Source organism: Scyliorhinus canicula, unplaced genomic scaffold (assembly GCF_902713615.1).
Source record: "Scyliorhinus canicula unplaced genomic scaffold, sScyCan1.1, whole genome shotgun sequence".
Classification (NCBI taxonomy): domain Eukaryota; kingdom Metazoa; phylum Chordata; class Chondrichthyes; order Carcharhiniformes; family Scyliorhinidae; genus Scyliorhinus; species Scyliorhinus canicula.
In genome coordinates this window covers 854,709-879,321 of record NW_024055478.1, presented here as the reverse complement: position 1 = coordinate 879,321, position 24,613 = coordinate 854,709, and the positions used below count along the sequence as shown (strand labels likewise).

Genomic DNA, 24,613 nt, shown 5'->3' with positions numbered 1-24,613 from the left:
AGATCAGGGACATACTTCGCCCATTTATGTTATGAAGAGACGTTGCATAGTTTTGGGTGTACAAGATTATGAGGGGCATGGCAGGGTGGATAGGGAGCAGTTGTTCCCCTTAGTTGAAGGGTCAGTTACGGGAGGACACAAGTTCAAGGTGAGGGGCAGGAGGTTATGGTGAATTTGAGGAAAATCTTATTTGGCCAGAGGATGGTGACTGTTTGGAGTAAACTACGTGGGAGGGTGGTAGAGGCAGTGTGCTTCACATCCATTAAATAGTACCTGGCTGAACACATGGCACGTCTTCACATTCAAGGCTATGGAACACGTGCTGACAAATGAGGTCCTGTAGTTAGTCCTGTATTTTTCACATGTTGGTGCAGACTCGATTGACCGGAAGGCCTCATCTGAATTGCTTGGTTCTGTGCATCTGTGATTCTGAGTGCTATAACATTCCTGGCACTATAATAATTCCGCGAGTGACAAACTTCCAGGATTTCTACGTACATATTTATGTCCAGGTATTGGCTGCCCAATTTTACTGGCCTTGTCTTTCACTGGGGTGTCGCTGGCAATCAGAGGAATGCATTTCTCTGCTGCAATAAAGCAAGATGTGATAATGTTGTGATAACAAGTACCGTGAGCCGGCTGCGGTATTGGGATCGCCGCACCATTGAAGGATACGGCCTGCTGGACCTCCCGCAAATTCCGACAGCGAGACACCCAAAGCGAGAATCATACCCCTAGACCAACGCCCTTCTAATCCACAGAGCCCAAGTGGAGAATTGAACTGACTGGAGAACTGGATCTCAACGCTGACCTCCCGGACCTCGGACTTTGAATTGTTCCAAAGAAGCTCAACAGACATTTGTTGCTTCCATTGATCTGACAGAGAGCTGGCACAGACACGGCGGGCGGAATGGCCTCAATCTGTGGTGTAATCATTCTCTGATTTGATGCAAACCTCCCCTTGTGGGCAGGAACCCAAGGCCTCTTCTCATTGAATCTCTCTTGACTTGTCCCCTATTAGAGCCCTTTCCTGTTGTTCTGTTTGCTGCCTCCGGGATTTCACTTGGTTAAGACGCCCTACATTTCTAACCTGTCCCAGTTTTAATGAAAGGTGATGGTGAAAGCCGAGCTTTATTGTCCTTTGGACAAATGCCGCCTGACTCCCTGAGTTGTTCCAGTATTTTCCGCTTTCTCCGCAGATGCTAGAGTCACAGACAGACTCTCGGCGGTTGTGGCAAGGACTAAACAACATAACGGGCTACAAAGCAAAGCCGAGCAGTATCTCTGGCAGCAGCGCACCCCTCCCCGATAAACTAAATGCATTCTATGCTCGGTTTGAGCAGGTAACCAGCAATCCGCGGTCGAGTGCCCCAGCAGCCCATAATTCACCCATATCCACGATCAAGTTTCCGAAGTCAGATCGGCCTTCCTGAAAGTGAACCCACGGAAGGCGATGGGCTGGGACAGGATCCCTGGTCGTGCACTCAGAGCCTGTGCATACCAGCTAGCAGAGGTATTCACAGACATCTTTAACCTATCCCTACTCCACTCCGAGGTCCCCACCTGCTTCAAGAAGACCACCATCATACCGGTACCAAAGAAGAACCAGGCAACATGCCTCAATGAATACCGCCCGGTGGCCCTGACGTCAGTTGTAATGAAGTGCTTCGAGAGGCTGATCATGAAGCGCAGCACCTCCATACTCCCGCAACGCCTTGACCCACTTCAATTCGCATACCGTCCTAACCAGTGCACATCAGACGCCATTTCCCTGGCCCTACACTCATCCCGAGAGCATCTCGAAAACAAGGACTCCGACATCAGACTCCTATTTATTGACTACAACTTCGCAACGTAAAATCACTCCTCCCACTTCACCACATGTTTATTTACATCAACTTAATTTCATTGCTTCCATTGATATGTCTTCCTCTCCCATGGTCTCCCCCTCCCCATTCCCCTAGCCAATCGCATCCCTCTTGGGAAATCCGCCCCTTGTTCCTCATTGTCATCTGCCATTAACACATTCTAATCTTCTAATCGCCACTATCAGCACCGTTCTTAACACTGATTTGAAACATTTACATTCCCTTTTTTTTCCAACCCACACATTTTTGTTATTCTCCACCCATGGCTGGCCGTCGGTCGAGGCCCAATGTCCAGTTCGACAAAGAGTCACCCAGACTCGAAACGACACTTGCCATCTCTCTCCACAGAGGCTGTCAGACCTGATGAGACTGTCCTGTGTTTTCTGTTTGTGTTTCCCATTGACGCATACGCAGTAAGTTGCTTTTATCGTACATTTAGACATGTTTGAAATGGTGATTAAATATGTTCATCTGCATCTGTAAACCCAACAGATTCTGTGGTGGATGAACAAACTGCTAATATCCGAATCGTGGCAAAATAGGGGAGGCTTTTCTTCCCCTGGCGTCTTGTAAATTCAGTATTTCTGACTTTGTTGCAGGAATTTTAATATATCATGCGGGACCAAATTTCATGTTCCTCGAACGTGCGAGATTGAGGAAGAAAGTTATTTTGTGCAAACATTCGTCACACAAAATGAGAAGCACGCAATGTTGTTGCCCGGTTTCGAACTGGGGACCTTTCACGTGTTAGGCGAATGTGATAACCACTACACTACAGAGACTGCTGGGAGCATCACAATCAGCGGCCGTGTGCAATGTTGAACCTCAATGCATTGTTACAGCTTCTAACGGTTCCGCTGAGAGACCATGTCACTTATTGGAAGAAGCCGTTTCTTTAAAACTTTAAAACTCAACTTTTCAAAGGATCAACTTTGCTGAACTGCACATAAGTTATGTTTTCCTTGTAGTTAAATTGAGAGGGCAGGGGTTTCAAAAGGAACCACAGCTGAAACGAGAATTGATGATGTCCTGCTCACTTTGCTCTGCATCGGGAACCAGCTGTCCAACCCACTGAACTAAAGGGGACGCCAAAATTGGGAACTGCGAGCCAGCCAGGAGTCGAACCTGGAATCTCCTGATTCGTAGTCATACGCGTTATCCATTGCGCCACTGGCCCACAGTAGTTCCAGCCTTTTGCAATTCCTCGATGATGAAGACCAGTTACGAGATAATATTTAACAACAGACTAAATTGGAAGCACCAGATGTTTCTGCCTGGTTTCGATCCGGGACCATTCGCGTGTAAAGCGAATGTGATAACCGCTACACTACAGAAACAACTTGCAATACAGACGCCAACGGACCTGTGTCACCTTCAACTCAACTGCCTTGTTGCAGCTTCGCATGGTTCGGCTGAGAGGCCATGTCACTTCTTACAAGAACACGTCTATTTCTTTAAAACAGATGTCTAAACTTACAAGCCAGTAGAAGAACCTATATTGAACTGAAGAATTTGTTCAGCAAATCTCTAACGGCGAAATGCTCTCTTCTATTATTAATGCAACATTCTGAAATCCCACAGAAAAAAGCAACCGACTTTACACAATATTTGTTTCGTTATTCAATGCTTGAGTTGAGTTGAAGAATTGACAATTTTGTGTTTCTTATATTTGACCTCTTTGTGTTTTGGTGTGTAAAATGCTGCAGCCTAAATACCGTTCATGTAGACGAAAGGTGGGGTAATTGCAAATCAACTTTGAGCCTGGATTCCCACACTGGCTTTTCCCGTTTCTCCATCAGGAAAACCGTTTTTTCTTTCCCAAAGCTGGTTCAGTTAAGTCTCTGGCGTCTTGAATATTCCGTATTTCTGACTTATTACAGGAATTTTAATATCTCATGAGACCAAATCAGATGTTCCTCGAACGTGCGAGATTGAGGAAGAAATGTATTTTGTGCAAACATTCGTCTCACAAAATGAGAAGCAAAATGTTTCTGCCCGGCTTTGAACCGGGGACCTTTCGCGTGTTAGGCAAATGTGATAACCACTACACTACAGAAACTGCTGGGAGCATCGCAATCAGTGGCCCTGTGCAATGTTGAACCTCAATGTACTGTTGCAGCTTCTAACGGTTCTGCTGAGTGGCCATGCAACTTATTGGAAGAAGCCGTTTCTTTAAAACTGATGTCTCAACTTATCAAAGGATCAGATATTGAACTTTGCTGAACTGGAGATAAGTTATGTTTTGCTTGAAGTTAAATTGAGAGGGCAGGGCTTTCATAAGTAATCACAGCTGAAACGAGAATTGATGATGCCCTGCTCAATTTGCTCTGCATCGGGATTTTGTTCAGCAAATCTCTAACGGCGAAATGTTCTCTTCTATTATTAATGCAGCATTCTGAAATCCTACGGAAAAAAGCAACCGACTTTACACAATATTTGTTTCGTTATTCAATGCTTGAGTTGAGTTTAAGAATTGACAATTATGTGTTTCTTATATTTGACGTCTTTGTGTTTTGGTGTGTAAAATGTTGCAGCCTAAATACCGTTCATGTATAAGAAAGGAGGGATAATTCGAAATCAACATTGAGCCTGGATTCCCACACTGGCTTTTCCCGTTTCTCCATCAGGAAAACCGTTTTTTCTTTCCCAAAGCTGGTTCAGTTAAGTCTCTGGCATTTCCTCTAAGTCAGTTACAGTATCGTTTGTGTCTGTCCTTTTGAGTACACATTACTATAAGACATCCTTCAATCTGGCCTGTTGCATTTGCTGATCCCAATGCCATCTTCTCTGCATTGGAGAGACTAAATGCTGACTGGATGACCACTTTGCAAAACACCTTCGCTCCATCGACAAACTGGTGGCAGACTCTCCTGTCGCTTGCTATTTGAACTCACTGTCCTGCTCTCATGTCCACATGTCCGATCTTGGCCTGCTTCAATGTTCCCATGTAGCTCAGTACAACACCGATGAAGAGCACCCCATCCTCCGAAAAGGCACGGTACAGCCTTGCGGATTTTACAGTAGGCTCAAGAACTTCGCACCGTGAAATCACTCTTCCCACTTCACCACTTGTTTAGTTCCATCAACTTATTTTCATTGCTTGCATTGATATGTCTTTCTCTCCCATTGTCTCCCCCTCCCCATTCCCCTAGCCAATCGCATCCCTCATTGGAAATCCGCCCCTTGTTCCTCATTTTCATCTGCCATTAACACATTCTAAACTTCTAATCGCCTCTGTCAGCACAGTTCTTAACACTGATTAGAAACATTTATATTCCCTTTTTCTTTCGACCCAACACATTTTTGTTGTTCTCCACCCATGGCTGGCCGTCTGTCGAGGCCCAATGCTTCACGCTCCCCTCTCCCCCCACCCACCCCCACTTCCCCCACACACTCCGCCAGTCTACACCTGACCAAAGATCCAGTTGTCCAGTTCGACAAAGAGTCACCCAGACTCGAAACGACACTTGCCATCTCTCTCCACAGAGGCTGTCAGACCTGATGAGACTGTCCTGTGTTTTCTGTTTTTCTTTCCCATTGACGCATAAGCAGTAAGTTGCGTTTATCGTACATTTAGACACGTTTGAAATGGTGATTAAATATGTTCATCTGCATCTGTAAACCCAAAAGATTCTGTGGTGGATGAACAAACTGCTAATATCCGAATCGTGGCAAAATAGGGAAGGCTTTTCTTCCCCTGGCGTCTTGAATATTCCGTATTTCTGACTTTGTTGCAGGAATTTTAATATCTCATGAGAGACCAAATCTCATGTTCCTCGAACGTGCGAGATTGAGGAAGAAAGGCATATTGTGCAAACATTCGTCACACAAAATGAGAAGCACGCGATGTTTCTGCCCGGTTTCGAACCGGGAACCTTTCGCGTGGTAGGCGAATGTGATAACCACTACACCACAGAAACTGCTGGGAGCATCGCAATCAGTGGCTCTGTGCAATGTTGAACCTCAATGTATTGTTGCAGCTTCGAACGGTTCCGCTGAGAGGCCATGTAACCTATTGGAAGGAGCCGTTTCTTTAAAACTGATGTCTCAACTTATCAAAGGATCAGATATTGAACTTTGCTGAAGTTTTGTTTTGCTTGAAGTTGAATTGAGAGGGCAGGGCTTTCATAAGTAACCACAGCTGAAACGAGAATTGATGATGCCCTGCTCAATTTGCTCTGCATCGGGAACCAGCTGTCCAACCCACTGAACTGAAGGTGACGCCAAAACTGTGAGCCAGCCAGGAGTCGAACCTGGAATCTCCTATTTCGTAGTCAGACGCGTTATCCATTGCGCCACTGGCCCTCAGCAGGTGTTGGATTTTGCTATTCCTAGATGATGAAGACCAGTTACGAGATTGAGGTAATATTTTGCGATAGACTAAACTGGAAACACCAGATGATTCTGCCCGGTTTCGAACCGGGACCATTCGCGTGTAAAGCGAATGTGATAACCACTACACTACAGAAACAGCTGGCAGCGCAGACTCCAGCGGACCTGTGTCACCTTCAACTCAACTGCCTTGTTGCAGCTTCGCATGGTTCGGCTGAGAGGCCATGTCACTTCTCACAAGAACACGTCTATTTCTTTAAAACAGATGTCTAAATTTACAAGCCAGTAGAAGAACCTATATTGAACTGAAGGATTTGTTCAGCAAATCTCTAACGACGAAATGCTCTCTTCTATTATTATTGCAGCAATCTGAAATCCTACAGAAAATAGCAACCGAATTTACACAATATTTGTTTCGTTATTCAATGCTTGAGTTGAGTTTAAGAATTGACAATTATGTGTTTCTTATATTTGACCTCTTTGTGTTTTGGTGTGTAAAATGCTGCAGCCTAAATACCGTTCATGTATAAGAAAGGAGGGGTAATTCGAAATCAACATTGAGACTGGATTCCCACACTGGCTTTTCCTGTTTCTCCATCAGGAAAACCGTTTTTTCTTTCCCAACCTGGTTCAGTTAAGTCTCTGTCATTTCCTCTAAGTCAGTTACAGTATCGTTTGTGTCTGTCCTTTTGAGTACACATTACGATAGGACATCCTTCAATCTGGCCTGTTGCATTTGCTGATCCCAATGCCATCTTCTCTGCATTGGAGAGACTAAATGCCGACTGGGTGACCACTTTGCAAAACACCTTCGCTCCATCGACAAACTGGTGGCAGACTCTCCTGTCGCTTGCTATTTGAACTCACTGTCCTGCTCTCATGTCCACATGTCCGAGCTTGGCTTGCTGCAATGTTCCCATGTCGCTCAGCACAACGCCGAGGAACAGCACCCATCCTCTGAATAGGCACGTGTGAGAAACGTTTGCACAATTATTGGGCACAAAATAATTCTGTTTCCTGAATGCTGCCGGAATCTCGTGTGTTCCAGGACTATGAGATTTCGTCTCACATGAGCCACTACACTGAATTGAACGTTAAGGCCCAAGCACTGAATTTTCGGCAGGCAATGAGAGGTGAAGAGTTTCCATATCTTGGCACAGCTCGGATATTAGCAACTTGTTCATCCACAACAGAATTTCAGCGATTTACAAATGAACACATTTAATCACCATCTCAAACATGTCTAAATGTATGACAAATGCAACTGACTGCGGATGCTTCAAAACGGAAACAAAAACAGAAAATACTGGATAATCTCAGCAGGTCTGACAGCCTCTGGGGAGCGAAATGGCAGCTGTTGTTTCCAGTCAAGTGGACTCTTTGTCAAATCTGGAGAACTGGAACTGGAGATTCACACGGTGGGGGGTGGGGAGTGGGGGTGGGGCTGGTGGCGTGCTCTGTTGGGCCTCGATAGAGGGCTAGCAGTAGGTGGGAAATGACGAAAATGTATCGGGCAGAAAGAAAAAGGGAATGTAAATGAGGCTAATCAAGGCTATGAAAGGTGCTGATGGCGCATCAAGCGGTCAGAATGTGTTAAGGGCAGAACAAAGGGAAGCAGTGCGTCAGAGAACAATTACAAACAGGGATCAGATTGCTGAAGTGGGATGGTATGGGCTGGTGGGAGGGGGGCAATGCTGAGGGTAAAACATATCAATGGAAGGGATGATAAGTTGATGGAAAAAAACATGTGGTGGAGGGGGAAGTGAGAGTTCACAGTCTGAAGTTGTTGAACTGATAAAATGAAAGGGACAAAGAGCTGTCTGAGCCCACCAGAATTAGTCAATAGAAATGTGAATGCCCACACATAGACGAGCTTCTCGGGAACGTATTGGTTCCATGCAGTTTGAGCTCAGCTTCTCAAAGCAAACCCAATGTGAATGAATCCCGCCGTCGACGCCGCCAGGAAATGAAAAAAACATGCGGTTTGACCAACGGAAAACCTCATCGAAGGGCTCGTCCGGGATTTGAACCCGGGACCTCTCGCAAATTCCGACAGCGACACACCCGAAGCGAGAATCATACCCCTAGACCAACGAGCCCCGCAAAAAGAGTCAAACCATACTTTCATTGCCATCGAAAATCAATCTAACATCTGCGGAGAACGCAAAAAGTACTGCAACATCTCAGGGACTCAGGCGGCATTTGTCGACAGGACAGCAAAGTTCGTCTTTCACCATCACCTTTCATTAGAAATGTGGTACGTCTTAACCAAGTGAACTCCCGGAGGGAGGAAACAGAACAACAGGAAAGGGATCTAATAGGGGGCACGTCAGGAGAGATTAAATGAGAAGACGCCTTGGGACCCTGGCCACAGAGTTAGGTTAGCATCAAATCAGAGAATAATGACACCACAGTATGAGGCCATTCCGGGCGCCGTGTCTGTGCCAGCTCTCTGTCAGCGCAATGGAAGAAACAATGAAACAAAATATATGTCTGGAGGAGCTATCGATGGCAGATTGATCAACAACTACCGCCCGGACACAAAGAACAAGTGGAAACAAGATTGAAATCCAAATCTGCGATGGAACGACACACAAAATGGGTGCAGCATTTACAGTGTGAAACTACTGAATACACACTGAGTGTGAAAGCTGTATTGAGCCCAGTGGAAAGATGCGCTGCTGTTCCTCGAGTGGCTGTTGAGCTTCTTTGGAACATTTCACGACGCCGTGGTCCGGGAGGTCAGCGTTAGAACCCAGCTCTCCAGTCAGTTTAATTCTCCACTTTGGCTCTGTGGATTAGATGGGTCACGTCCCTGTGGTTAACACAGATCTGGAGCATCAATTTTATCCAAACGCACTCCAGCTCAGACACTGTCTCTCTCTCTCTCTCTCTCTCTCTCTCGAGCATCATCTGTGGGGAGAGAAACGACGTAAACATTCCGAGTCCTGAGAAATCTTTTTCAGAGGGGGCCAATGTAAATCAACCCCGCCGTCAGCATCGTAAACAATTCGTAATCTCTGACCTGGAGTAAAGAGCCTGTCCTGGATTTAAACCCACGACCACTCCCATAGGCATTGATTGAAAAACCTTAAACGAGAACCAGATCTCGAGACCAAAGAGCACAAATTTGAGACCGACATTCAGCAAAATATAACTTATGTTAATTTCGATATAATTTCTACATCTCACGGCTTTATATGTTGAGATATCTGTTAATTTAAGAAACAGCTGTCGCTTGCAACAAGGGACCTGGCCTCTCAAACAGACCATCAGAATCTGCAGCAACACAGTGAGGTTGTACATTCCGCACGTCCTTTGCTTGCCAGCGGTTTCTTTAGTGTAGTGGTTATCACATTCGCCTTACACGCGCAAGGTCCCGGGTTCGAAACCGGGCAGGAACATCGAACATTTAGCATTTCGTGTGAGAAAAGTTTGCACAATTATTGGGCACAAAATAATTCTGTTTCCTGAATGTTGCCGGAATCTCGTGTGTTCCAGGACTATGAAATTTCGTCTCACATGAGCCACTAAACTGAATTGAACATTAAGGCCCAAGCATTGAATTTTCGGCAGGCAATGAGAGGTGAAGAATTTTCATATCTTGGCACACCTCGGATATTAGCAGCTCGTTCATCCACAACAGAGTTTCACCGATTTACAAATGAACATATTTAATCACCATCTCAAACATGCCTAAATGTGTGACAAATGCAACTTACTGCGGATGCTTCAAACGGAAACAAAAACAGAAAATACTAGACAATCTCAGCAGGTCTGACAGCCTCTGGGGAGCGAAATGGCAGCTGTCGTTTCCAGTCAAGTGGACACTTTGTCAAAGCTGGAGAACTGGAATTGGAGATTCAGACGATTGTGGGTGGGGGGTGGGGGTGGTGGAGTGCTGTATTGGGCCTCGATAGACGGCTAGCAATAGGTGGGAAATGACGAAACTGTCTCGGGCAGAAAGAAAAAGGGAATGTAAATGAGGCTAATCAAGGCTATGAAAGGTGCTGATGGCGCATCAAGCGGTCAGAATGTGTTAATGGCAGAACAAAGGTAAGCAGTGCGTCAGAGAACAATGACAAACAGGGATCAGATTGCTGAAGTAGGATGGTATGGGCTGGGGGGAGGTGAGCAATGCTTAGGGTAAAACATATCAATGTAAGGGATGATAAGTTGATGGAAAAAACATGTGGTGAAGGGGGAAGTGAGAGATCACAGTCTGAAGTTGTTGAACTGATAAAATGAAAGGGACAAAGAGCTGTCTGAGTCCACCAGAATTAGTCAATAGAAATGTGAATGCCCACACATTGACAAACTTCTCGGGAACGTATTGGTTCCATGCAGTTTGAGCTCAGCTTCTCAAAGCAAACACAATGTGAATGAATCCCGCCGCCTGCGCCGCAAAGAAATGAAGAAAACATGCGGTTTGACCAACGGAAAACCTCATCGAAGGGCTCGTCCGGGATTTGAACCCGGGACCTCTCGCAAATTCCGACAGCGACACACCCAAAGCGAGAATCATACCCCTAGACCAACGAGCCCCGCAAAAATAGTCAAAGCATACTGTCATTGCCATCGAAAATCAATCTAACATCTGCGGAGAACGCCAAAAGTACTGCAACATCTCAGGGACTCAGGCGGCATTTGTCGACAGGACAGCAAAGTTCGTCTTTCACCGTCACCTTTCATTAAAACCACCGGGACAGGTTAGAAATGTGGTACGTCTTAACCAAGTGAACTCCCGGAGGGAGGAAACAGAACAACAGGAAAGGGATCTAATAGGGGGCACGTCAGGAGAGATTAAATGAGAAGACGCCTTGGGACCCTGGCCACAGAGTTAGGTTAGCATCAAATCAGAGAATAATGACACCACAGTATGAGGCCATTCCGGCCGCCGTGTCTGTGCCAGCTCTCTGTCAGCGCAATGGAAGAAACAATGAAACAAAATATATGTCTGGAGGAGCTATCGATGGCAGATTGATCAACAACTACCGCCCGGACACAAAGAACAAGTGGAAACAAGATTGAAATCCAAATCTGCGATGGAACGACACACAAAATGGGTGCAGCATTTACAGTGTGAAACTACTGAATACACACTGAGTGTGAAAGCTGTATTGAGCCCAGTGGAAAGATGCGCTGCTGTTCCTCGAGTGGCTGTTGAGCTTCTTTGGAACATTTCACGACGCCGTGGTCCGGGAGGTCAGCGTTAGAACCCAGCTCTCCAGTCAGTTTAATTCTCCACTTTGGCTCTGTGGATTAGATGGGTCACGTCCCTGTGGTTAACACAGATCTGGAGCATCAATTTTATCCAAACGCACTCCAGCTCAGACACTGTCTCTCTCTCTCTCTCTCTCTCTCTCTCGAGCATCATCTGTGGGGAGAGAAACGACGTAAACATTCCGAGTCCTGAGAAATCTTTTTCAGAGGGGGCCAATGTAAATCAACCCCGCCGTCAGCATCGTAAACAATTCGTAATCTCTGACCTGGAGTAAAGAGCCTGTCCTGGATTTAAACCCACGACCACTCCCATAGGCATTGATTGAAAACCTTAAACGAGAACCAGATCTCGAGACCAAAGAGCACAAATTTGAGACCGACATTCAGCAAAATATAACTTATGTTAATTTCGATATAATTTCTACATCTCACGGCTTTATATGTTGAGATATCTGTTAATTTAAGAAACAGCTGTCGCTTGCAACAAGGGACCTGGCCTCTCAAACAGACCATCAGAATCTGCAGCAACACAGTGAGGTTGTACATTCCGCACGTCCTTTGCTTGCCAGCGGTTTCTTTAGTGTAGTGGTTATCACATTCGCCTTACACGCGCAAGGTCCCCGGTTCGAAACCGGGCAGGAACATCGAACATTTAGCATTTCGTGTGAGAAAAGTTTGCACAATTATTGGGCACAAAATAATTCTGTTTCCTGAATGTTGCCGGAACCTCGTGTGTTCCAGGACTATGAAATTTCGTCTCACATGAGCCACTAAACTGAATTGAACATTAAGGCCCAAGCATTGAATTTTCGGCAGGCAATGAGAGGTGAAGAATTTTCATATCTTGGCACACCTCGGATATTAGCAGCTCGTTCATCCACAACAGAGTTTCACCGATTTACAAATGAACATATTTAATCACCATCTCAAACATGCCTAAATGTGTGACAAATGCAACTTACTGCGGATGCTTCAAACGGAAACAAAAACAGAAAATACTAGACAATCTCAGCAGGTCTGACAGCCTCTGGGGAGCGAAATGGCAGCTGTCGTTTCCAGTCAAGTGGACACTTTGTCAAAGCTGGAGAACTGGAATTGGAGATTCAGACGATTGTGGGTGGGGGGTGGGGATGGTGGAGTGCTGTATTGGGCCTCGATAGACGGCTAGCAATAGGTGGGAAATGACGAAACTGTCTCGGGCAGAAAGAAAAAGGGAATGTAAATGAGGCTAATCAAGGCTATGAAAGGTGCTGATGGCGCATCAAGCGGTCAGAATGTGTTAATGGCAGAACAAAGGTAAGCAGTGCGTCAGAGAACAATGACAAACAGGGATCAGATTGCTGAAGTAGGATGGTATGGGCTGGGGGGAGGTGAGCAATGCTTAGGGTAAAACATATCAATGTAAGGGATGATAAGTTGATGGAAAAAACATGTGGTGAAGGGGGAAGTGAGAGATCACAGTCTGAAGTTGTTGAACTGATAAAATGAAAGGGACAAAGAGCTGTCTGAGTCCACCAGAATTAGTCAATAGAAATGTGAATGCCCACACATTGACAAACTTCTCGGGAACGTATTGGTTCCATGCAGTTTGAGCTCAGCTTCTCAAAGCAAACACAATGTGAATGAATCCCGCCGCCTGCGCCGCAAAGAAATGAAGAAAACATGCGGTTTGACCAACGGAAAACCTCATCGAAGGGCTCGTCCGGGATTTGAACCCGGGACCTTTCGCAAATTCCGACAGCGACACACCCAAAGCGAGAATCATACCCCTAGACCAACGAGCCCCGCAAAAATAGTCAAAGCATACTGTCATTGCCATCGAAAATCAATCTAACATCTGCGGAGAACGCCAAAAGTACTGCAACATCTCAGGGACTCAGGCGGCATTTGTCGACAGGACAGCAAAGTTCGTCTTTCACCGTCACCTTTCATTAAAACCGGGACAGGTTAGAAATGTGGTACGTCTTAACCAAGTGAACTCCCGGAGGGAGGAAACAGAACAACAGGAAAGGGATCTAATAGGGGGCAAGTCAGGAGAGATTAAATGAGAAGACGCCTTGGGACCCTGGCCACAGAGTTAGGTTAGCATCAAATCAGAGAATAATGACACCACAGTATGAGGCCATTCCGGCCGCCGTGTCTGTGCCAGCTCTCTGTCAGCGCAATGGAAGAAACAATGAAACAAAATATATGTCTGGAGGAGCTATCGATGGCAGATTGATCAACAACTACCGCCCGGACACAAAGAACAAGTGGAAACAAGATTGAAATCCAAATCTGCGATGGAACGACACACAAAATGGGTGCAGCATTTACAGTGTGAAACTACTGAATACACACTGAGTGTGAAAGCTGTATTGAGCCCAGTGGAAAGATGCGCTGCTGTTCCTCGAGTGGCTGTTGAGCTTCTTTGGAACATTTCACGACGCCGTGGTCCGGGAGGTCAGCGTTAAGACCCAGCTCTCCAGTCAGTTTAATTCTCCACTTTGGCTCTGTGGATTAGATGGGTCACGTCCCTGTGGCTAACACAGATCTGGAGCATCAATTTTATCCAAACGCACTCCAGCTCAGACACTGTCTCTCTCTCTCTCTCTCTCTCTCTCGAGCATCATCTGTGGGGAGAGAAACGACGTAAACATTCCGAGTCCTGAGAAATCTTTTTCAGAGGGTGCCAATGTAAATCAACCCCGCCGTCAGCATCGTAAACAATTCGTAATCTCTGACCTGGAGTAAAGAGCCTGTCCTGGATTTAAACCCACGACCACTCCCATAGGCATTGATTGAAAATCCTTAAACGAGAACCAGATCTCGAGACCAAAGAGCACAAATTTGAGACCGACATTCAGCAAAATATAACTTATGTTAATTTCGATATAATTTCTACATCTCACGGCTTTATATGTTGAGACATCTGTTAATTTAAGAAACAGCTGTCGCTTGCAACAAGGGACCTGGCCTCTCAAACAGACCATCAGAATCTGCAGCAACACAGTGAGGTTGTACATTCCGCACGTCCTTTGCTTGCCAGCGGTTTCTTTAGTGTAGTGGTTATCACATTCGCCTTACACGCGCAAGGTCCCCGGTTCGAAACCGGGCAGAAACATCGAACATTTAGCATTTCGTGTGAGAAAAGTTTGCACAATTATTGGGCACAAAATAATTCTGTTTCCTGAATGTTGCCGGAATCTCGTGTGTTCCAGGACTATGAAATTTCGTCTCACATGAGCCACTAAACTGAATTGAACATTAAGGCCCAAGCATTGAATTTTCGGCAGGCAATGAGAGGTGAAGAATTTTCATATCTTGGCACACCTCGGATATTAGCAGCTCGTTCATCCACAACAGAGTTTCACCGATTTACAAATGAACATATTTAATCACCATCTCAAACATGCCTAAATGTGTGACAAATGCAACTTACTGCGGATGCTTCAAACGGAAACAAAAACAGAAAATACTGGACAATCTCAGCAGGTCTGACAGCCTCTGGGGAGCGAAATGGCAGCTGTCGTTTCCAGTCAAGTGGACACTTTGTCAAAGCTGGAGAACTGGAATTGGAGATTCAGACGAATGTGGGTGGGGGGTGGGGGTGGTGGAGTGCTGTATTGGGCCTCGATAGACGGCTAGCAATAGGTGGGAAATGACGAAACTGTCTCGGGCAGAAAGAAAAAGGGAATGTAAATGAACCTAATCAAGGCTATGAAAGGTGCTGATGGCGCATCAAGCGGTCAGAATGTGTTAGTGGCAGAACAAAGGTAAGCAGTGCGTCAGAGAACAATTACAAACAGGGATCAGATTGCTGAAGTAGGATGGTATGGGCTGGGGTGAGGTGAGCAATGCTTAGGGTAAAACATATCAATGTAAGGGATGATAAGTTGATGGAAAAAACATGTGGTGAAGGGAGAAGTGAGAGATCACAGTCTGAAGTTGTTGAACTGATAAAATGAAAGGGACAAAGAGCTGTCTGAGTCCACCAGAATTAGTCAATAGAAATGTGAATGCCCACACATTGACAAGCTTCTCGGGAACGTATTGGTTCCATGCAGTTTGAGCTCAGCTTCTCAAAGCAAACACAATGTGAATGAATCCCGCCGCCTGCGCCGCAAAGAAATGAAGAAAACATGCGGTTTGACCAACGGAAAACCTCATCGAAGGGCTCGTCCGGGATTTGAACCCGGGACCTCTCGCAAATTCCGACAGCGACACACCCAAAGCGAGAATCATACCCCTAGACCAACGAGCCCCGCAAAAATAGTCAAAGCATACTGTCATTGCCATCGAAAATCAATCTAACATCTGCGGAGAACGCCAAAAGTACTGCAACATCTCAGGGACTCAGGCGGCATTTGTCGACAGGACAGCAAAGTTCGTCTTTCACCGTCACCTTTCATTAAAACCGGGATAGGTTAGAAATGTGGTACGTCTTAACCAAGTGAACACCCGGAGGGAGGAAACAGAACAACAGGAAAGGGATCTAATAGGGGGCACGTCAGGAGAGATTAAATGAGAAGACGCCTTGGGACCCTGGCCACAGAGTTAGGTTAGCATCAAACCAGAGAATAATGACACCACAGTATGAGGCCATTCCGGCCGCCGTGTCTGTGCCAGCTCTCTGTCAGCGCAATGGAAGAAACAATGAAACAAAATATATGTCTGGAGGAGCTATCGATGGCAGATTGATCAACAACTACCGCCCGGACACAAAGAACAAGTGGAAACAAGATTGAAATCCAAATCTGCGATGGAACGACACACAAAATGGGTGCAGCATTTACAGTGTGAAACTACTGAATACACACTGAGTGTGAAAGCTGTATTGAGCCCAGTGGAAAGATGCGCTGCTGTTCCTCGAGTGGCTGTTGAGCTTCTTTGGAACATTTCACGACGCCGTGGTCCGGGAAGTCAGCGTTAGGACCCAGCTCTCCAGTCAGTTTAATTCTCCACTTTGGCTCTGTGGATTAGATGGGTCACGTCCCTGTGGTTAACACAGATCTGGAGCATCAATTTTATCCAAACGCACTCCAGCTCAGACACTGTCTCTCTCTCTCTCTCTCTCTCTCTCTCTCGAGCATCATCTGTGGGGAGAGAAACGACGTAAACATTCCGAGTCCTGAGAAATCTTTTTCAGAGGGGGCCAATGTAAATCAACCCCGCCGTCAGCATCGTAAACAATTCGTAATCTCTGACCTGGAGTAAAGAGCCTGTCCTGGATTTAAACCCACGACCACTCCCATAGGCATTGATTGAAAATCCTTAAACGAGAACCAGATCTCGAGACCAAAGAGCACAAATTTGAGACCGACATTCAGCAAAATATAACTTATGTTAATTTCGATATAATTTCTACATCTCACGGCTTTATATGTTGAGACATCTGTTAATTTAAGAAACAGCTGTCGCTTGCAACAAGGGACCTGGCCTCTCAAACAGACCATCAGAATCTGCAGCAACACAGTGAGGTTGTACATTCCGCACGTCCTTTGCTTGCCAGCGGTTTCTTTAGTGTAGTGGTTATCACATTCGCCTTACACGCGCAAGGTCCCCGGTGTGAAACCGGGCAGAAACATCGAACATTTAGCATTTCGTGTGAGAAAAGTTTGCACAATTATTGGGCACAAAATAATTCTGTTTCCTGAATGTTGCCGGAATCTCGTGTGTTCCAGGACTATGAAATTTCGTCTCACATGAGCCACTAAACTGAATTGAACATTAAGGCCCAAGCATTGAATTTTCGGCAGGCAATGAGAGGTGAAGAATTTTCATATCTTGGCACACCTCGGATATTGGCAGCTCGTTCTTCCACAACAGAGTTTCACCGATTTACAAATGAACATATTTAATCACCATCTCAAACATGCCTAAATGTGTGACAAATGCAACTTACTGCGGATGCTTCAAACGGAAACAAAAACAGAAAATACTGGACAATCTCAGCAGGTCTGACAGCCTCTGGGGAGCGAAATGGCAGCTGTCGTTTCCAGTCAAGTGGACACTTTGTCAAAGCTGGAGAACTGGAATTGGAGATTCAGACGATTGTGGGTGGGGGGTGGGGGTGGTGGAGTGCTGTATTGGGCCTCGATAGACGGCTAGCAATAGGTGGGAAATGACGAAACTGTCTCGGGCAGAAAGAAAAAGGGAATATAAATGAGGCTAATCAAGGCTATGAAAGGTGCTGATGGCGCATCAAGCGGTCAGAATGTGTTAATGGCAGAACAAAGGTAAGCAGTGCGTCAGAGAACAATTACAAACAGGGATCAGATTGCTGAAGTAGGATGGTATGGGCTGGGGGGAGGTGAGCAATGCTTAGGGTAAAACATATCAATGTAAGGGATGATAAGTTGATGGAAAAAACATGTGGTGAAGGGAGAAGTGAGAGATCACAGTCTGAAGTTGTTGAACTGATAAAATGAAAGGGACAAAGAGCTGTCTGAGTCCACCAGAATTAGTCAATAGAAATGTGAATGCCCACACATTGACAAGCTTCTCGGGAACGTATTGGTTCCATGCAGTTTGAGCTCAGCTTCTCAAAGCAAACACAATGTGAATGAATCCCGCCGCCTGCGCCGCAAAGAAATGAAGAAAACATGCGGTTTGACCAACGGAAAAAATCATCGAAGGGCTCGTCCGGGATTTGAACCCGGGACCGCTCGCAAATTCCGACAGCGACACACCCAAAGCGAGAATCATACCCCTAGACCAACGAGCCCCGCAAAAATAGTCAAAGCATACTGTCATTGCCATCGAAAATCAATCTAACATCTGCGGAGAACGCCAAAAGTACTGCAACATCTCAGGGACTCAGGCGGCATTTGTCGACAGGACAGCAAAGTTCGTCTTTCACCGTCACCTTTCATTAAAACCGGGACAGGTTAGAAATGTGGTACGTCTTAACCAAGTGAACTCCCGGAGGGAGGAAACAGAACAACAGGAAAGGGATCTAATAGGGGGCACGTCAGGAGAGATTAAATGAGAAGACGCCTTGGGACCCTGGCCACAGAGTTAGGTTAGCATCAAATCAGAGAATAATGACACCACAGTATGAGGCCATTCCGGCCGCCGTGTCTGTGCCAGCTCTCTGTCAGCGCAATGGAAGAAACAATGAAACAAAATATATGTCTGGAGGAGCTATCGATGGCAGATTGATCAACAACTACCGCCCGGACACAAAGAACAAGTGGAAACAATTTGAAATCCAAATCTGCGATGGAACGACACACAAAATGGGTGCAGCATTTACAGTGTGAAACTACTGAATACACACTGAGTGTGAAAGCTGTATTGAGCCCAGTGGAAAGATGCGCTGCTGTTCCTCGAGTGGCTGTTGAGCTTCTTTGGAACATTTCACGACGCCGTGGTCCGGGAGGTCAGCGTTAGGACCCAGCTCTCCAGTCAGTTTAATTCTCCACTTTGGCTCTGTGGATTAGATGGGTCACGTCCCTGTGGTTAACACAGATCTGGAGCATCAATTTTATCCAAACGCACTCCAGCTCAGACACTGTCTCCTTCTCTCTCTCTCTCTCTCTCTCTCTCTCGAGCATCATCTGTGGGGAGAGAAACGACGTAAACATTCCGAGTCCTGAGAAATCTTTTTCAAAGGGGGCCAATGTAAATCAACCCCGCCGTCAGCATCGTAAACAATTCGTAATCTCGGACCTGGATTAAAGAGCCTGTCCTGGATTTAAACCCACGACCACTCCCATAGGCATTGATTGAAAATCCTTAAACGAGAACCAGATCTCGAGACCAAAGAGCACAAATTTGAGACCGACATTCAGCAAAATATAACTTATGTTAATTTCGATATAATTTCTACATCTCACGGCTTTATATGTTGAGACATCTGTTAATTTAAGAAACAGCTGTCGCTTGCAACAAGGGACCTGGCCTCTCAAACAGACCATCAGAATCTGCAGCAACACAGTGAGGTTGTACATTCCGCACGTCCTTTGCTTGCCAGCGGTTTCTGTAGTGTAGTGGTTATCACATTCGCCTTACACGCGCAATGTCCCCGGTTCGAAACCGGGCAGAAACATCGAACATTTAGCATTTCGTGTGAGAAAAGTTTGCACAATTATTGGGCACAAAATAATTCTGTTTCCTGAATGTTGCCGGAATCTCGTGTGTTCCAGGACTATGAAATTTCGTCTCACATGAGCCACTAAACTGAATTGAACATTAAGGCCCAAGCATTGAATTTTCGGCAGGCAATGAGAGGTGAAGAATTTTCATATCTTGGCACACCTCGGATATTAGCAGCTCGTTCGTCCACAACAGAGTTTCACCGATTTACAAATGAACATATTTAATCACCATCTCAAACATGACTAAATGTGTGACAAATGCAACTTACTGCGGATGCTTCAAACGGAAACAAAAACAGAAAATACTGGACAATCTCAGCAGGTCTGACAGCCTCTGGGGAGCGAAATGGCAGCTGTCGTTTCCAGTCAAGTGGACACTTTGTCAAAGCTGGAGAACTGGAATTGGAGATTCAGACGATTGTGGGTGGGGGGTGGGGGTGGTGGAGTGCTGTATTGGGCCTCGATAGACGGCTAGCAATAGGTGGGAAATGACGAAACTGTCTCGGGCAGAAAGAAAAAGGGAATGTAAATGAGGCTAATCAAGGCTATGAAAGGTGCTGATGGCGCATCAAGCGGTCAGAATGTGTTAATGGCAGAACAAAGGTAAGCAGTGCGTCAGAGAACAATTACAAACAGGGATCAGATTGCTGAAGTAGGATGGTATGGGCTGGGGGGAGGTGAGCAATGCTTAGGGTAAAACATATCAATGTAAGGAATGATAAGTTGATGGAAAAAACATGTGGTGGAGGGGGAAGTGAGAGATCACAGTCTGAAGTTGTTGAACTGATAAAATGAAAGGGACAAAGAGCTGTCTGAGTCCACCAGAATTAGTCAATAGAAATGTGAATGCCCACACATTGACAAACTTCTCGGGAACGTATTGGTTCCATGCAGTTTGAGCTCAGCTTCTCAAAGCAAACACAATGTGAATGAATCCCGCCGCCTGCGCCGCAAAGAAATGAGAAAACATGCGGTTTGACCAACGGAAAACCTCATCGAAGGGCTCGTCCGGGATTTGAACCCGGGACCTCTCGCAAATTCCGACAGCGACACACCCAAAGCGAGAATCATACCCCTAGACCAACGAGCCCCGCAAAAATAGTCAAAGCATACTGTCATTGCCATCGAAAATCAATCTAACATCTGCGGAGAACGCCAAAAGTACTGCAACATCTCAGGGACTCAGGCGGCATTTGTCGACAGGACAGCAAAGTTCGTCTTTCACCGTCACCTTTCATTAAAACCGGGACAGGTTAGAAATGTGGTACGTCTTAACCAAGTGAACTCCCGGAGGGAGGAAACAGAACAACAGGAAAGGGATCTAATAGGGGGCACGCCAGGAGAGATTAAATGAGAAGACGCCTTGGGACCCTGGCCACAGAGTTAGGTTAGCATCAAATCAGAGAATAATGACACCACAGTATGAGGCCATTCCGGCCGCCGTGTCTGTGCCAGCTCTCTGTCAGCGCAATGGAAGAAACAATGAAACAAAATATATGTCTGGAGGAGCTATCGATGGCAGATTGATCAACAACTACCGCCCGGACACAAAGAACAAGTGGAAACAATTTTGAAATCCAAATCTGCGATGGAACGACACACAAAATGGGTGCAGCATTTACAGTGTGAAACTACTGAATACACACTGAGTGTGAAAGCTGTATTGAGCCCAGTGGAAAGATGCGCTGCTGTTCCTCGAGTGGCTGTTGAGCTTCTTTGGAACATTTCACGACGCCGTGGTCCGGGAGGTCAGCGTTAGGACCCAGCTCTCCAGTCAGTTTAATTCTCCACTTTGGCTCTGTGGATTAGATGGGTCACGTCCCTGTGGTTAACACAGATCTGGAGCATCAATTTTATCCAAACGCACTCCAGCTCAGACACTGTCTCCTTCTCTCTCTCTCTCTCTCTCTCTCTCGAGCATCATCTGTGGGGAGAGAAACGACGTAAACATTCCGAGTCCTGAGAAATCTTTTTCAAAGGGGGCCAATGTAAATCAACCCCGCCGTCAGCATCGTAAACAATTCGTAATCTCGGACCTGGATTAAAGAGCCTGTCCTGGATTTAAACCCACGACCACTCCCATAGGCATTGATTGAAAATCCTTAAACGAGAACCAGATCTCGAGACCAAAGAGCACAAATTTGAGACCGACATTCAGCAAAATATAACTTATGTTAATTTCGATATAATTTCTACATCTCACGGCTTTATATGTTGAGACATCTGTTAATTTAAGAAACAGCTGTCGCTTGCAACAAGGGACCTGGCCTCTCAAACAGACCATCAGAATCTGCAGCAACACAGTGAGGTTGTACATTCCGCACGTCCTTTGCTTGCCAGCGGTTTCTGTAGTGTAGTGGTTATCACATTCGCCTTACACGCGCAATGTCCCCGGTTCGAAACCGGGCAGAAGCATCGACCAATTAGCATTTCGTGTGAGAAAAGTTTGCACAATTATTGGGCACAAAATAATTCTGTTTCCTGAATGTTGCCGGAATCTCGTGTGTTCCAGGACTATGAAATTTCGTCTCACATGAGCCACTAAACTGAATTGAACATTAAGGCCCAAGCATTGAATTTTCGGCAGGCAATGAGAGGTGAAGAATTTTCATATCTTGGCACACCTCGGATATTGGCAGCTCGTTCATCCACAACAGAGTTTCACCGATTTACAAATGAACATATTTAATCACCATCTCAAACATGTCTAAATGTATGACAAATGCAACTTACTGCGGATGCTTCAAACGGAAACAAAAACAGAAAATACTGGACAATCTCAGCCGGTCTGACAGCCTCTGGGGAGCGAAATGGCAGCTGTCGTTTCCAGTCAAGTGGACACTTTGTCAAAGCTGGAGAACTGGAATTGGAGATTCAGACGATTGTGGGTGGGAGGTGGGGGTGGGGGTGTGCTGTATTGGGCCTCGATCGAGGGCTAGCAATAGGTGGGAAATGACGAAAATGTCTCGGGCAGAAAGAAAAAGGGAATGTAAATGAGGCTAATCAAGGCTATGAAAGGTGCTGATGGCGCATCAGGCGGTCAGAATGTGTTAATGGCAGAACAAAGGTAAGCAGTACGTCAGAGAACAATTACAAACAGGGATCTGACTGATCAAGTAGGATGGTATGGGCTGGGGGGAGGGGGGCAATGCTTAGGGTAAAACATATCAATGGAAGGACTGATAAGTTGATGGAAAAAACATGTGGTGGAGGGGAAAGTGAGAGTTCACAGTCTGAAGTTGTTGAACTGATAAAATGAAAGGCACGGTAGCCTTGTGGTTAGCATAGATGCTTCACAGCTCCAGGGTCCCAGGTTCGAATCCCGGCTGGGTCACTGTCTGTGCGGAGTCTGCACGTCCTCCCCGTGTGTGCGTGGGTTTCCTCCGGGTGCTCCGGTTTCCTCCCACAGTCCAAAGATGTGCGGGTTAGGTGGATTGGCCATGCTAAATTGCCCTGAGTGTCCTAAAAATAAGGTTAATTGGGGGGAGGGTGGTTGTTGGGTTACTGGTATAGGGTGACTACGTTGGTTAGAGTAGTATGATCATTGTTCGGCACAACATCGAGGGCCGAAGGGCCTGTTCTGTGCTGTACTGTTCTATATCTATAGCTGTCTGAGTCCACCAGAATTAGTCAATAGAAATGTGAATGCCCACACATTGACAAACTTCTCGGGAACGTATTGGTTCCATGCAGTTTGAGCTCAGCTTCTCAAAGCAAACACAATGTGAATGAATCCCGCTGTCTCCGCCGCAAAGAAATGAAGAAAACATGCGGCTTGACCAACGGAAAACCTCATCGAAGGGCTCGTCGGGGATTTGAACCCGGGACATCTCGCAAATTCCGACAGCGACACACCCAAAGCGAGAATCATACCCCTAGACCAACGAGCCCCGCGAAAAAAGCGAAAGCATACTGTCATTGCCATCGAAAATCAATCTAACATCTGCGGAGAACGCTAGAATAACTGCAACATCTCAGGTAGTCAGGCGGCATTTGTCGACAGGACAACAAAGTTCGTCTTTCACCATCACCTTTCATTAAAACCGGGACAGGTTAGAAATGTGGTACGTCTTAACCAAGTAAACTCCCGGAGGGAGGAAACAGAACAACAGGAAAGGGCTCTAATAGAGGGCAAGTCAGGAGAGATTAAATGAGAAGTGGCCTTGGGACCCTGGCCACAGAGTTAGGTTAGCATCAAATCAGAGAATAAAGACACCACAGTATGAGGCCATTCCGGCCCCCGTTTCTGTGCCAGCTCTCTGTTAGCGCAATGGAAGAAACAAATAAAAAAAAGATATTTGTGGAGGAGCTATCGATGGCAGATTGATCAACAACTACGCCCGGACACAAAGAATAAGTGGAAACAAGATTGAAATACAAATCTGCGATGTAAGGACACACAAAATGGGTGCAGCATTTACAGTGTGAAACTGCTGAACACACACTGAGTGTGAAAGCTGTATTGAGCACAGTGGAAAGATGCGCTGCTGCTCCTCGACTGTCTGTTGAGCTTCTTTGGAACATTTCACGACGCCGAGGACCGGGAGGTCAGCGTTAAAATCCAGCTCTCCAGTCTGTTCAATTCTCCACTTTGGCTCTGTGGATTAGATGGGTCACGTCCCTGTGGTTAACACAGATCTGGAGCATCAATTTTATCCAAACGCACTCCAGCTCAGACACTGTCTCTCTGTCTCGAGCATCATCTGTGGGGAGAGAAACGACGTAAACATTCCGAGTCCTGAGAAATCTTTTTCAGAGTGGGCCAATGTAAATCAACCCCGCCGTCAGCATCGCAAACAATTCATAATCTCTGACCTGGAGTAAAGGGCTTGTCCTGGATTTAAACCCACGACCACTCCCATAGGCGTTGATTGAAAATCCCTAAACGAGAACCAGACCTCGAGACCAAAGAGCACAAATTTAAGACCGACATTAAGCAAAATATAACTTATGTTAATTTCGATATAATTTCTGCAACTCATGGTTTTATATGTTGAAACATCTGTTTTTTTTAAAGAAACAGCTGTCGTCTTGGAATAAGTGACGTGGCCGCTCAGCCTCACTATTACAATCTGCAGCAACACAGTGACGTTGTACATTGTACACTTC

The 24,613-nt window shown here is 45.9% G+C and overlaps 15 non-coding genes across 15 annotated transcripts; 4 read left to right on the top strand and 11 right to left on the bottom strand.

Annotated features, from left to right (window-relative positions):
- Positions 1-2,972: 2,972 nt before the first annotated feature.
- On the bottom strand, positions 2,973-3,045 carry trnar-acg. Its single transcript has one exon. It is a non-coding gene; the product is annotated as a tRNA-Arg (tRNA).
- An 88-nt stretch (positions 3,046-3,133) lies between these two features.
- On the bottom strand, positions 3,134-3,205 carry trnav-uac. Its single transcript has one exon. It is a non-coding gene; the product is annotated as a tRNA-Val (tRNA).
- Positions 3,206-3,854: 649 nt separating this feature from the next.
- On the bottom strand, positions 3,855-3,927 carry trnav-aac. The gene has a single exon. It is a non-coding gene; the product is annotated as a tRNA-Val (tRNA).
- Positions 3,928-5,715: 1,788 nt separating this feature from the next.
- Positions 5,716-5,788, bottom strand: trnag-acc. The gene has a single exon. It is a non-coding gene; the product is annotated as a tRNA-Gly (tRNA).
- Positions 5,789-6,267: 479 nt separating this feature from the next.
- On the bottom strand, positions 6,268-6,339 carry trnav-uac. The gene has a single exon. It is a non-coding gene; the product is annotated as a tRNA-Val (tRNA).
- A 1,870-nt stretch (positions 6,340-8,209) lies between these two features.
- On the bottom strand, positions 8,210-8,299 carry trnap-cgg. The gene is given in 2 exon segments: positions 8,210-8,245; positions 8,264-8,299. It is a non-coding gene; the product is annotated as a tRNA-Pro (tRNA).
- Positions 8,300-10,654: 2,355 nt separating this feature from the next.
- trnap-ugg lies at positions 10,655-10,744 on the bottom strand. Its single transcript is given in 2 exon segments — positions 10,655-10,690; positions 10,709-10,744. It is a non-coding gene; the product is annotated as a tRNA-Pro (tRNA).
- Positions 10,745-11,994: 1,250 nt separating this feature from the next.
- Positions 11,995-12,067, top strand: trnav-uac. Its single transcript has one exon. It is a non-coding gene; the product is annotated as a tRNA-Val (tRNA).
- A 1,050-nt stretch (positions 12,068-13,117) lies between these two features.
- Positions 13,118-13,207, bottom strand: trnap-ugg. The gene is given in 2 exon segments: positions 13,118-13,153; positions 13,172-13,207. It is a non-coding gene; the product is annotated as a tRNA-Pro (tRNA).
- A 1,246-nt stretch (positions 13,208-14,453) lies between these two features.
- On the top strand, positions 14,454-14,526 carry trnav-uac. The gene has a single exon. It is a non-coding gene; the product is annotated as a tRNA-Val (tRNA).
- Positions 14,527-15,576: 1,050 nt separating this feature from the next.
- Positions 15,577-15,666, bottom strand: trnap-ugg. Its single transcript is given in 2 exon segments — positions 15,577-15,612; positions 15,631-15,666. It is a non-coding gene; the product is annotated as a tRNA-Pro (tRNA).
- Positions 15,667-18,039: 2,373 nt separating this feature from the next.
- trnap-ugg lies at positions 18,040-18,129 on the bottom strand. Its single transcript is given in 2 exon segments — positions 18,040-18,075; positions 18,094-18,129. It is a non-coding gene; the product is annotated as a tRNA-Pro (tRNA).
- A 1,253-nt stretch (positions 18,130-19,382) lies between these two features.
- Positions 19,383-19,455, top strand: trnav-uac. Its single transcript has one exon. It is a non-coding gene; the product is annotated as a tRNA-Val (tRNA).
- A 1,049-nt stretch (positions 19,456-20,504) lies between these two features.
- On the bottom strand, positions 20,505-20,594 carry trnap-ugg. The gene is given in 2 exon segments: positions 20,505-20,540; positions 20,559-20,594. It is a non-coding gene; the product is annotated as a tRNA-Pro (tRNA).
- Positions 20,595-21,846: 1,252 nt separating this feature from the next.
- trnav-uac lies at positions 21,847-21,919 on the top strand. Its single transcript has one exon. It is a non-coding gene; the product is annotated as a tRNA-Val (tRNA).
- Positions 21,920-24,613: the final 2,694 nt, after the last annotated feature.